General features: G+C 40.5%; 1 protein-coding gene across 11 annotated transcripts in view; it reads left to right on the top strand.

The window, feature by feature from the left end:
* Positions 1-12564, top strand: part of SLTM (SAFB like transcription modulator) — a 74396-nt gene that overhangs the window by 22350 nt on the left and 39482 nt on the right. The gene's annotated exons all lie outside the window — the stretch shown is intronic.

A 12564-nucleotide genomic window follows, 5' to 3' on the forward strand; every position in this document is an offset into this window, starting at 1 on the left:
TCGGCTCACTGCAACCTCTGCCTCCCGGGTTCCAGCGATTCTCCTGCCTCAGCCTCCCGAGTAGCTGGGATTACAGGCATGTGCCACCACGCCCAGCTAATTTTGTATTTTTAGTAGAGACAGGTTTCTCCATGTTGGTCTCCAACTCCCGACCTCAGGTGGTCCTCCCACCTCGGCCTCCCAAAGTAAGCCACCGTGCCTGGCTGATGTCAGTTTTTCAGTCAAGTTGCTGAATTACTACATTCAGTTCTTTTTGCCAGATCTTTACTTAACTGGTATCTACCTTGAAAATAATTTCGTCTTGGTTATGCCAGTTTTCCTTCAATGAGCCTGTTTTATCTTTTGTAAAACTGGAAATTTTACTGGTTCACCTATAAGGCTCTTTTAGTTCTGAAATTTAATACTTATATAGCCAAAAATGAGAAGAAAATTCCTTTTGTTTAACTAAAATGATGTTTAAGGAAGCAACAGGTAAGCTCATAGGAAATCAGTATAATTTTTCTTCAGCACAAATTATTAGAAAACGAAAAGTGCCAAGAAGGGGATTACTCAGAGGTAATTATGTAGACATCAGCAAGACATAATATATAATAGCTTGTCAGGAAAAGAAATCATTCTTATGACAATATTAAGGTAGTGATTAAAAGTTAAATGACGAGAGAAGCTTCCTGGGTATGGAAAAAATACTTTGGTGAAACATTAAGGTTATCTCTTATAAAATAACTATAGGGTAACTTTTTAAAAGATATGTTAAAATGATTGTATTTAGAGAGGTTAGAGGGAAAGGAACCTACATTTTTAAGTTTCTCCTAGAATACTTTTTAAATGCAGCTATTACAAGCACAAACAATGTTGATAATGTTACAGTGGGCTCTGACATTTATAACAACATATTTATAAAATTCCTTTACATGTAGTAAATACAGTGGACGTTTGTATCTTAGAATGGCTTTCCTGAGTCTTTTCACACTCTGTTATGAACTCTTAAATAGGTAACTTAGAAGAAAGCTTCACCCGTTGAAGTTTACCGTTATATTAATTGGGTGTGTGTTTAAAAAGTAGTTAAACAGGTAGAGCTAACTTCTCATTAGGTTGTTTTAGAGATTATAGATTTAAAGACTTTTGGTTTACCTGACACTGGCATATCCTTTTCTTTTAGATTTTCAGCCTTTAAAGTCACCAATTAACTTCAGCAAAAGTGATGTGGTTAATCAGTACAGGATTTAGAACGTGTGTACTACAGTACTTACTGACGTGAAAACTTAATTGCAATACCTGGCAGCTTCAAAAAGACTAAAAATGCTGTGTCAAAGCTGATTTTTCTCCTATAGAAACAAGTATATTTTGAGGTTATAGGTTTGGCCAAACATCTACTAATTTTTTGTGGAAAATACCACAGACTACGTATTTATAATTACATGTTTTTTTTTTTTTTTTTTTGAGGCGGAGTCTTGCTCTGTCACCCAGGCTGAAGTGCAGTGGCCGGAACTCAGCTCACTGCAAGCTCCGCCTCCCGGGTTCCCGCCATTCTCCTGCCTCAGCCTCCTGAGTAGCTGAGACTACAGGCTTCCGCCACCTCGCCCGGCTAGTTTTTTGTATTTTTTGGTAGAGATGGGGTTTCACCGTGTTAGCCAGGATGGTCTCGATCTCCTGACCTCGTGATCCGTCCGTCTCGGCCTCCCAAAGTGCTGGGATTACAGGCTTGAGCCACCGCGCCCGGCCTATAATTACATGTTTACTCTGTAAATCTTTCTAAAACTTATGTCAATTAAATGTAGTAATCAGCCATATAAAGCACATTTCATATAACACAGTAACATAGTGTACTGTAATTAGCTTTTTTTCCCTCTAGCTGTAGTATGTTCAGATATTAAGGGACACTCTAATCAGAACTGTGGCATTGAGGAAGACTTTGGGCATATAATTGTTACAGATATTTCTTAGGCACCCGAAAGGCTGAAAGCTCTGTGAAGGCTGGGACATAGTTTTTCATTCGCCTGTCTGTAATGCCTAGTGTAGAGCATGGCACATAATAACTGCTCAAAAAATATTTGTTGAGTGAATACTGAGGGCCTTTTTGGGGCCTTCTTAACTGCTTTTAGAAATATCTCTTTAGGGCCGGGTTCCGTGGCTTACGCCTGTAATCCCAGCACTTTGGGAGGCTGAGGTGGGCGGATCACCCAATGTCAGGAGTTTCAGACCAGACTGGCTAACATGGTGAAACCCTGTTTTTACTAAAAATACAAAAAATTAGCTGGGCATGTGGCTGTAATCCCAGCTACTGGGGAGGCCAAGGCAGGAGAATCTCTTGAACCCAGAAGCAGTAGTTGCAGTGAGCTGAGATCGTGCCATTGCACTCCAGCTTGGGCAACAAGAGCAAAACTAGGTCTCAAAAAAAAAAAAAAATAGAAATATCTCTTTTGGTGCCTATTTTAATTGCATATTTCTTTGCAAGAAGCAGGTACATCAGGGATTAATAGTTTTTATCTTTTTTTTTTAAGGTGCCTCTCAAGAGCACTAATGGCTTCTCCTTACACATTGATATGTAAAGTATACTTACTTTAGAACGCATAAATCATTACATCGTCCTTTTATTCTTTACCACATTGATGCTGTGCTGAAAAGCCTCTGAACCTTTGCTGGAATATTGATCAACCTCAGAGATTGTATATGTCATTTTCATTTCACAAAATTAGCCCTTTTATCAGAGCCATTAAACCCTACATTTGACCAGGTGCGATGGCTCACACCTGTAATCCCAGCTCTTTGGGAGACCCAGGCGGGCAGACCACTAGGTCAGGAGTTTGAGACCAGCCTGGCCAACATGGTGAAACCCCCTCTCTACTAAAAATAAAAAAATTAGCCCGGTGTGGTGGCATGTGCCTATAATCCCAGCTACTTCGGAGGCTGAGGCAGGAGAATCACTTGAACCTGGGAGGAGGAGGTTGCAGTGAGCCAAAAATGGTGCCACTGCACTCCAGCCTGGGTGATGGAGCAAGACCCTGTCTCAAAAAAAAAAAAAATAGGTAATCCAGAAAAGTAGAAAGTGAAGATTACCCATAATCCCACCACCCTGAATTTATCATACGTAACGTTTTACATATGATATACATACATAATATTTATAATCAAGTATATGTTTACTCTGTAAAGCTTTCTAAAAATTGTTTCAATCTAATACAGTAATCAACCACATAATGCACATTTCATATTACCACACATTGATCTAAGTTGTGTAGGTATGTGTGCAAGTACTTACAGGAGGTTTATGTTTAAGGGTTTTTTTTTTCCTCCCTTTTTAACAACTAAGATAGATTCACACCATACATGGTGTTTTGTTGAAGGTAGATAGAATTTAAATATTTCTGTAGTCTGGAGAATCAAAACACAATAACCTTCCGTCTGTATTCTTCTTAACAGCTTCTATAGATAGATTCACTTTGTGGCTCATGATCTGCACCTGCATTAGTGATTTGAGTTTTAAAAAATACAGGAAGCAGGCTTTCACTCCCCATAGAGTTGGTTTGGGTTGTTATATTGGGGGCCCAGGCATCAGTATGTAGTTTCTAAAAGCTCCCCAGGTGATTCTTATGTACACCTGGAGTTAAGAACTACTGACTAATCTAAAGCTTGAAAATTAGCATCATTTTTATTCATCTCTGTGCTACTCAGTTTCTAGATTGTTTTATATACTTTTCAGTTTTCGAAAAACTTCTGCATTGCTTTATTTGATTCTCACAACAGTGCTGAGAGTTAGGCAGGACTATTTTCTTTTTACTGGTAGAGTAGAAAGGTAACTCATTAAGAACCCAGTTAAATTACCTTTGACAGTCTTATGTTTGTAGGCACAACTGCCTGAAGGAGTGTGCCAGAAATGTTTATTCTGTTCATCTTTAGATAACAAATGTAAGAGATTTGAAAAATATACCTTTGGCATATTCAAGGTTTATTACAATGAATGTGAATTATCTTTGTAGTAATTTTTCAAAGTGACCTATTGGGCCAGGTGGGATGGCTCACGCTTGTAATCCCAGCACTTTGGGAGGCCGAGGCGGGTGGATCACTTGAGGTCAGGAGTTCGAGACCAGCATGGCCAGCATGGTGAAACCCCATCTCTACTAAAAATACAAAAACTAGCTGGGCGCGGTAGCTCAAGCCTGTAATCCCAGCACTTTGGGAGGCTGAGATGGGCGGATCACGAGGTCAGGAGATCGAGACCATCCTGGCTAACACTGTGAAACCCCGTCTCTACTAAAAAATACAAAAAAAAAAAACTAGCCGGGCGAGGTGGCGGGCGCCTGTAGTCCCAGCTACTCGGGAGGCTGAGGCAGGGGAATGGCGTGAACCCGGGAGGCGGAGCTTGCAGTGAGCTGAGATCCGGCCACTGCACTCCAGCCCGGGCGACAGAGTGAAACTCCGTCTCAAAAAAAAAAAAATACAAAAACTAGCTGGGCGTGGTGTTGGGCTACCTACTCAGGAGGCTGAGGCAGGAGAGTCACTTGAACCCAGGATGCAGAGGTTGCAGTGAGCCGAGATTGCACTACTGCACTCCAGCCTGGGCAGTAGAGTAAGACCCTGCCACAAAAACAAAAAACCCAAAATGACATATTGTATGACTGTTGTGTTTAAGACAATGTACAAGGCCTTTCAGAAAAATGATTTTATTAGTAAAATGTCAGTTTAATAGAAGAGAAGTTAAAACACTTGCAAACAATACAAGGCATGGCCTGTGATTGTTTTAAGATACTCCATGCAACTGGGGAGAGGTTGTTGTTGGAAACATTTCACTTTGGCGTATCTTCTTAATCTTCCTCTCCCTTCCAGCAGAAATTTTATAACTAAGCTTTTTCTTTTTTTAAGCTTATCGTAGCTCTTGTGGATGTTTAAGGGGAAAAGTTACTCAGCCATAAAGTATTTTGGCAAAATGATTTTAAAATTTCCTTAGGCTAGGCGCAGTGGCTCACGCCTGTAATCCCAGCACTTTGGGAGGCCAAGGCAGGAAGATTGCTTGGACCCAGGAGGTTGAGGCTGCAGTGAACCATGACTGCCACTGCACTCCAGCCTGGGCGATAGAGCGAGACCTTGTCTTAAAGAAAAATAACTCATCATTAAGTGGGATTTGTTTTTGTTTGGGAGGTACTTAAAAAGGAAAATTACAAACCTTTATAAGGACCAGTTTGCCTTTGGAGGAAAAAGAAAATTGCAAACCCTTATAAAGACCAATTTGCCTTTGGAGGAGAATCAGCCAATTTATGATCCAAAATTCTTTATTCAGAATTCTCAAATACAAAAAGTTCTGAAAACTGAAAGTTTTTTCTTAAGTTTGGTGGCAAAAGTTACTTATAGTCTTAATTTATCCCATTTGATGTGAATCTGCATACATTTCATTGCACAAAATGTTTCTGTGCATGTGAAATACTGTTCCAGAAGCCACTGGGAGGTTTAACTTAATAAATAGTATATGCAACATTTTACTCTTCTAAAATCTGAAAATTGTGAATTCTGGAACATATCTCAGAGGGTTTCATTAAGAATTTTTGGACCTGTACAAGTTTATGCTGCATAAATGTTTATAGTCTTGTCTTTCTCTTGTATATACATTTTTACTTTGCCATTTTTAGACCCTAAAATCATGCAAATAATATTTTAGGTTTTTTTTTTTTTTGTAATTTCAAAATAGCCATGTTACTTACTATGATAGTTTAGGATGTGATAAGTTAATCTTGCTTTCATTTTTTATTTTGTTATTCAGATTATGTTTACTGCCCAATTTATTTTGTAGTTTTTTTCCTCAAAGCATAAAAGTTTGGCTTCAGGCTGAGCGTGGTGGCTCACGCCTCTAATCCCAGCACCTTGGGAGGCCAAGGCTGGTGGATCACTTGAGGCCAGGAGTTCGAGACCAGCCTGGCCAATGTGATGAAACCCTGTCGGTATTAAAAATACAAAAATTAGCTGGGTGTGGTGGGATGATGCTGTAGTCCCAGCTACTCAGGAGGCTGAGTCAGGAGAATTGCTTGAACTCGGAAGGCAGAGGTTGCAGTGAGCCAAGATCGCGCCACTGCACTGCACTCCAGTCTGGGCAAGAAGAGCTAGACAGTGTATCCAAAAAAAAAAAGTTTGGCTTCAATCTGCCTTATACTTTCAGTTAGTTCCTTCATCCTGGTCATGCCACTTTCACAGTTTTGTGGCAGTTGCTAGATTCCTTGTAGGACAAAAGAGGTGAAACTGTTTAGCTGATTTGCTGCAGGAGCTTTGATAGCAAAGGTTTAAATGGGACAGATATAAATGGTTACTTGACTGTACAAAAATGTGCCGAAGATAGTGCTGCTTGTTGGAATTTAAGGGCGATTTGGTCTTTAAAATTCTTTCTCATGTTTGATATTACAAAAGTTAGGGACCTGCAGATGTAGTGACAGGATGTACTGACAGGATGGGGTTATACACGAAGTTAGTTGAACTGCCATGTCCTCCCTTTCTCCCAGCTGGGCCAAATAGAAATCCAGACCTTGTTTTCTTATTTTTAACTTCTAGAGATTATTTATCTATTTGTTTATTTTTGAGGAGTCTCGCTCTGTCGCCCAGATTGAAATGGAGTGGTGGCACAATCTTGGCTCACTGCATTCTTGACCTCCTGGGCTTAAGGGATCCTCCCACATCAGCCCACCTAGTAGCTGGGATGGCAGGTGCGCACCACCACAGCTGGCCAGTTTGTGTGTTTTTTTGTAGATATGGGACTCCACCGTGTTGTCCATGCTAGTCTCGAACTTCTGACCTCAGATAATGATGCCTTTACCTGATGGAGGCCAATGCCTTGGCCTCCCAAAGGGTTTGAGATTACAAGTGTAAGCTACCATGCCCGACCTGTTTTCCATTAGTGTCCAGCATAGGACTTAGTCCATTATCAGTCAGAAAATATATAATGCGGCTGGGTGCAGTGACTCACCCCTGTAATCCCAGCACTTTGGGAGGCTGAGGCGGGCTACTCACCTCAGGTCAGGAGTTCGAGACCAGCCTGGCCAATTTGGTGAAACCCCGTCTCTACTAAAAATACAAAAATTAGCTGGACGTGGTGGTGGCATGTGCCTGTAATCCCAGCTACTTGGGAGACTGAAGTGGGAGAATCGCTCGAACCCAGGAGATGGAGGTGGCAGTGAGCCAGGATCACACCACTGCACTCCAGCCTGGATGACAGAGTCAGACTCCATCTCAGAAAAAAACAAAAAAGAAAAGATATAATGCTTGAATATCAGCTGGTTTTATATTATATATTTTTATATTTACTTTATGTATATATTTATATATTATATGTATAATATATGTTATATGTATATAATATATAGTTATATATTAATGTGATATATAATATATTGTACATATATATTACATACACATTATATTATACATATTCTATATATTATATACATATATATAGTGTTGTACTAGGTTCTGAGCTGGCTGATAAACATTATAGCCTTTTTTTTTTTTTGAGGCAGAGTTTTGCTCGTCACCCAGACGGGAGTGCAGTGGCATGATCTCGGCTCACTGCAACCTCCACCTCCTGGGTTCAAGCGATTCTAGCTTTTGGGGGGCCTCAGCCTCCCAAATAGCTGGGATTACAACCAGGAGCTACCACACCTGGCTACTTTTTTGTGTTTTTAGTAGAGATAGGGTCTTACCATGTTGGCCAGGCTAGTCTCAAACTCCCGACCTCAAGTGATCCGCCCATCTCGACCTCCCAAAGTGCTGGGATTACAGGTGTGAGCCACCTCGCCTGGCAACATTATAGCTTTTTAAAATGAGTTATATTTTGTATGGAGGGGGAAAGTGTTTTTTCACAAAATAAGAAATTACAATATAGTCGACTGGTGTCAGGAGTTCGAGACCAGCCTGGTCAACATGCTGAAACCCTGTCTTTACTAAAAATACAAAAATCAGCTGGGCGTGGTGGTGGGCACCTGTAATCCCAGCTCCTCGTGAGGCTGAGGCATGAGAATTGCTTGAACCTGGGAGGCAGAGGTTGCAGTGAGTGGAGATCATGCCACTGCACTTCAGCCTGCATGACAGAGTGAGAGCCTGTCTCAAAAAAAAAATAAAATAAAAGGAAAGAAGTTACAAAATAGTTTCTAATTTACTATGTGTAAAACAAGCCAAAAGTTACAAATTATGAAAGCAGTCCAAAGCTAATGTGAAATTTCAGTTTTCTTGAATATTATGTATCTATCAGGTTGTTACTCCAGTTTCGTCACTGTTTGACAATCTTGTCCTAATGGCTTTTAAGATTACAAGCTGAAACATTAAATGTCCAGTGTGATTGTACTTTAACAGCTGTTGGAAACAGTATGGGACAGCAAAGTTAGACCATTTTTACATACCCCAGCGCTGCCTCTTGTTGCCTGTGCGTCATAGTCATCCGGCAAGTGAGTCTCACATTTTAAAATTTTATACATGTGGATTTTGGAGCTTCTGTTTACACTAAGAGATAATATTTTAAACAACTGGCATACTGTAGTTCCTCAAAGATTTAATGGTTTTGAGGAATGGAAATTGGACTGCGTTTAAATTGAAGCACTGCCACTTACTAGCTTTGTAATCTAATTTTTCAGACTTAGTTTCTCTTTTGTAAAAGGGGCATAATTGTTTCAGAGTAGTTGTGAGGATAAAATTTTAAAATACAAGTACATAAATGCATATGAAGAATTTATCCTAGTACCTGGACCATAGATGCCACTTCAGTAGTAATGACTGCTGTTTTTGTTGCTGAAGTATAATTTGATTTTCCTGTTTTTATTAAAGAAGGGAAATTCGATAGAGTGTGCATAGTATGTAATTTGTCATTATGCTGAGGACTGCCATTTCAAATATAATACCTTTATTTTAAAAAGTTTTTATTTTGTATTTTTTTTGAGATGGAGTCTTGCTCTGTCACCCAGGCTGGAGTGCACTGGCGCAATCTCGGCTCACTGCAACCTCTGCCTCCTGGGTTCAAATGATTCTCCTGCCTCAGCCTCCCGAGTAGCTGGGATTACAGGTGCCCATCACCACTCCCGGCTAATTTTTGTGTTTTTAGTAGAGAATGGATTTCGCCATGTTGGCCAGGCTGGTCTCGAACTCCTGACCTCACGTGATCTGCCCACCTCTGCCTCCCAAAGTGTTGGGATTACAGGCGTGAGCCACCATGCCCAGCCAGAACATTTGTTTTTATTTATTTATTTATTTTGACACGGAGTCTCGTTCTGTTGCCCAGGCTGGAGTGCTGTGTTGCAATCTTGGCTCACTGCAGCCTCCACCTCCCAGGTTTAGGTGATTCTCCTGCCTCAGCCTCCCGGTTAGCTGGGATTATAGGCATATGCCACCATGTCCGGCTAATTTTATATTTTTAGTAGAGATGGGGTTTCATGGTTGGCCAGGCTGGTCTCAAACTCCTTACCTCAGGTGATCCACCTACCTCAGCCTCCCAAAGTGCTAAGATTACAGGCATGAGCTGCTGTGCCCAGCCTTATTTATTTATTTTACTTTTAAGACAGTGTCACTCTGTCTCTAAGGCATGAGTGCAGTAGGGCGATCTCAGCTTACTGCAACCTCCGCCTCCCTGCTTCAAGTGATTGAACCCAGTGCCTCAGCCTCCCGAGTAACTGGGATTACAGGCATGCACCACCATGCCCAGCTACTTTTTTGTATTTTGTAGTAGAGATGGGGTTTTGCTAGTTGATCAGGCTGCTCTCGAACTCCAGGCTTCAAGTGATCTCCCCTCCCCACCCTCCCAGAATGTTGGGTATACAGGCATGAGCCACTGCATCTGGCCTCAAAGATAATTAAATTGAATTAATTCACCACTCCTTATTAGAATAATGTGTTCTATACAGGTCATAATAAAATATAGTGGCAGGAATTCAAGATTGGTCACGAGAAATCCTGGCTTCACATCTGACAGCACCATTTTCAAGTTTTAGGCAAGGTATTTAACCTCTCAGGCTCATTTTCTCTTTTGTAAAATTGTGATAATGGACCCATGTACCATCATAGGGTGCCTGGACAAATCAACTGAAATTTTTTTTAAGTGCTTTGGAAATTGTAAGGCAGTTTGTGATTATAAGGAATAAATAGCATTTGTAAATGATCTAAAGGAGTTCCCCCAAAAGTTCTCCTCTGTAGGCTGTTTGGTGGTGAGTGGGTATGGGAGAGGATTTGATGTTTTGGTTTATTTTGCTTCTGAGACAGGGTCTCGCTCTTTTGCCCAGGCTGGAGTGCGGTGGTTGGTATAATTACAGCTTACTGCAGCCTTGCCCTCCTGGGTTCAACCAATCCTGCTACCTCCTGGGTTCAAGCAGTCCTCCCACCTCAGCCTCCTGAATAGCTGGGACTACTGGCATACACCACCACACCCAGCTGTGTCAAAAAAAATTTTTTTTTTTTTTGAAGAGATAGGGATCTCACTGTGTTGCCTGGGCTGGTCTCAACTCATGGGCTCAAGCGACTCTCCCACCTCAGCCTCCCAAAGTGCTGGGATTACAGACATAAGCTACTGCTTCCAGCAGGATTTGATATTTTAAAAGAGCATTTTTTCTCCCAAAAAGTAGCCTCTTTAAGGTTTTTATATTATGGAACTTTCTCTAAATGTAATAGAAGAATTTAATTAGCTGGGTGTGGTGGCTCACACCTGTTACCCCAGCACGTTGGGAGGCGGAGGTGGGTGGATCACCTAAGGTCAGGAGATGGAGACTATCTTGGGTAACACGGGGAAACCCCATCTCTACTAAAAATATAAAACATTAGCCGGGCGTAGTAGCACGTGCCTGTAGTCCCAGCTACTTGGGAGGCTGAGAGGGGAGAATCGCTTGAACTTGGGAGGCAGAGGTTGCAGTGAGCTGAGATTGTGCCACTGCACTCCAGCCTGGGCAACAGAGCAAGACTCTGTCTCAAAAAAAAAAAAAAAAAAAAAATTAGTAGTTTTCTTTTTCAGGAAAAGAACATCTTTAATTTTTTGTCTTTCTTAAATAGATTAATACTTTCAGATGAACAGACTTTTCTTAGTGATTGCCCTTTTAGTAACTTCTAATTTTAGTCTTTAGGGCAACGTAATCAGACTTGTTTTCATGTGAAATTCTCATGTACAAATTAAGTTTAGTGATAAAGAGAATGATGATAGTAATTATAAAATTATATGCAAAGCATTAATCTACAAAGGGAATAGTAAACCAGAAAGTTAAACCAAAAAGTTGTTTTCCCCAAAATGCAAACATCAACATTGTAAATAGGAAGTTAGCACAACACCAAGCGTCACACCTCATTTCTTATTTGGTTCTCACAAGCCTTTAGCTACTAATTGAGTAAAAGAAAAATCCCCACTCCTAATCTTGTTTTTTGCATACTTGGAAGGACTAGCATAGCATTTTCCCTTTTACCACTCATTTGTGGAAATGACTTAGAATTGGGAGTAGATGACAGATAGGAGCTACTGAGGAGACTAGGGAAATGCAGGTATACTAACTTTTAAAATATTTATCCCAACAGCTAAACCTCTACCCTGATTACTGAAGCTTGAACTAGGTAGTAGCACTGTCTGTGCCGGTTATAGGCAAAGGGAAAAGAGTTCATTCGTTGGCCTTAGGAAAGAACATCCATTCATGTTTCAAAAGAAATGGAAAAAAAATTTTTTTTAATTTTAAAGTAAAGTTCCAGAAGATACGTTTTTTTAATGACATTTCTAGTACACCAAGGATTTTTAACTAGGATTTTGTGGACTAGCCTGAAAACATAATAAATTTTTAGCATTGCCTCTGTGGAAAACTTTTTTTTTTTTTTTAATGTGGAAAGCGTTTTTAAAGTTCCAACTACCAGCCAGGTGCAATGGCTTAATGCCTGTAATCGTAGCACTTTGGGAGGCTGAGGCGGGCAGATCACTTGAGGTCAGGAGTTCGAAACCAGCCTGGCCAACGTGGTGAAACTCCATCTGTCTCTACTAAAAATACAAAAATTAGCCAGGCATGGTGCCTTGTGCCTGTAATTCCAGCTACTTGGGAGGCTGAGGTAGGAGAATCTCTTGAACCCAGGAGGGGGAGGTTACAGTGAGCCGAGATTGTGCCACTGCACTCCAGCCTAGGCAATAGAGTGAGACTCTGTCTCAAGAATAAATAATTATTCTTAAAAAAAAAAAAAAAATTCTAACTACCAGTTTGCAAAGTTTTGAAGGTGGGCAAAAAAGGTCTGTAGTTTGTCTGAAAGCTATTAACAGTTTTCATTTTGCAGTAATTTCTGCATGCCTTAAATCAGTTATTATGTTAAGTGGCCAGCACTCTTTATATTTAGGCTTTTGTATAAATAAATAATTAGCATAAAAGTAGTCACTGTATTTAAGGAATTTCTTCTCTATGAAGAGGCAAGGTGTATTAGAGACAGAGTACAAGGCAGTGTGTCATCAATCACCTGATGGATTGTAAGATGAAGATTAAAGTGTGAGAATTTTTATTTCAGAGAATGCTTGTTGAAGAGAAGAACATAGGAAAGGCTTTGTGGGAGGTACAGATCTTGTACTTAGCTATCAGGTGTCTGTGTATATATAGTCAG

The sequence above is a fragment of the Trachypithecus francoisi genome, unplaced genomic scaffold (genome assembly GCF_009764315.1).
Source record: "Trachypithecus francoisi isolate TF-2019V2 unplaced genomic scaffold, Tfra_2.0 Lachesis_group3, whole genome shotgun sequence".
NCBI lineage: Eukaryota > Metazoa > Chordata > Mammalia > Primates > Cercopithecidae > Trachypithecus > Trachypithecus francoisi.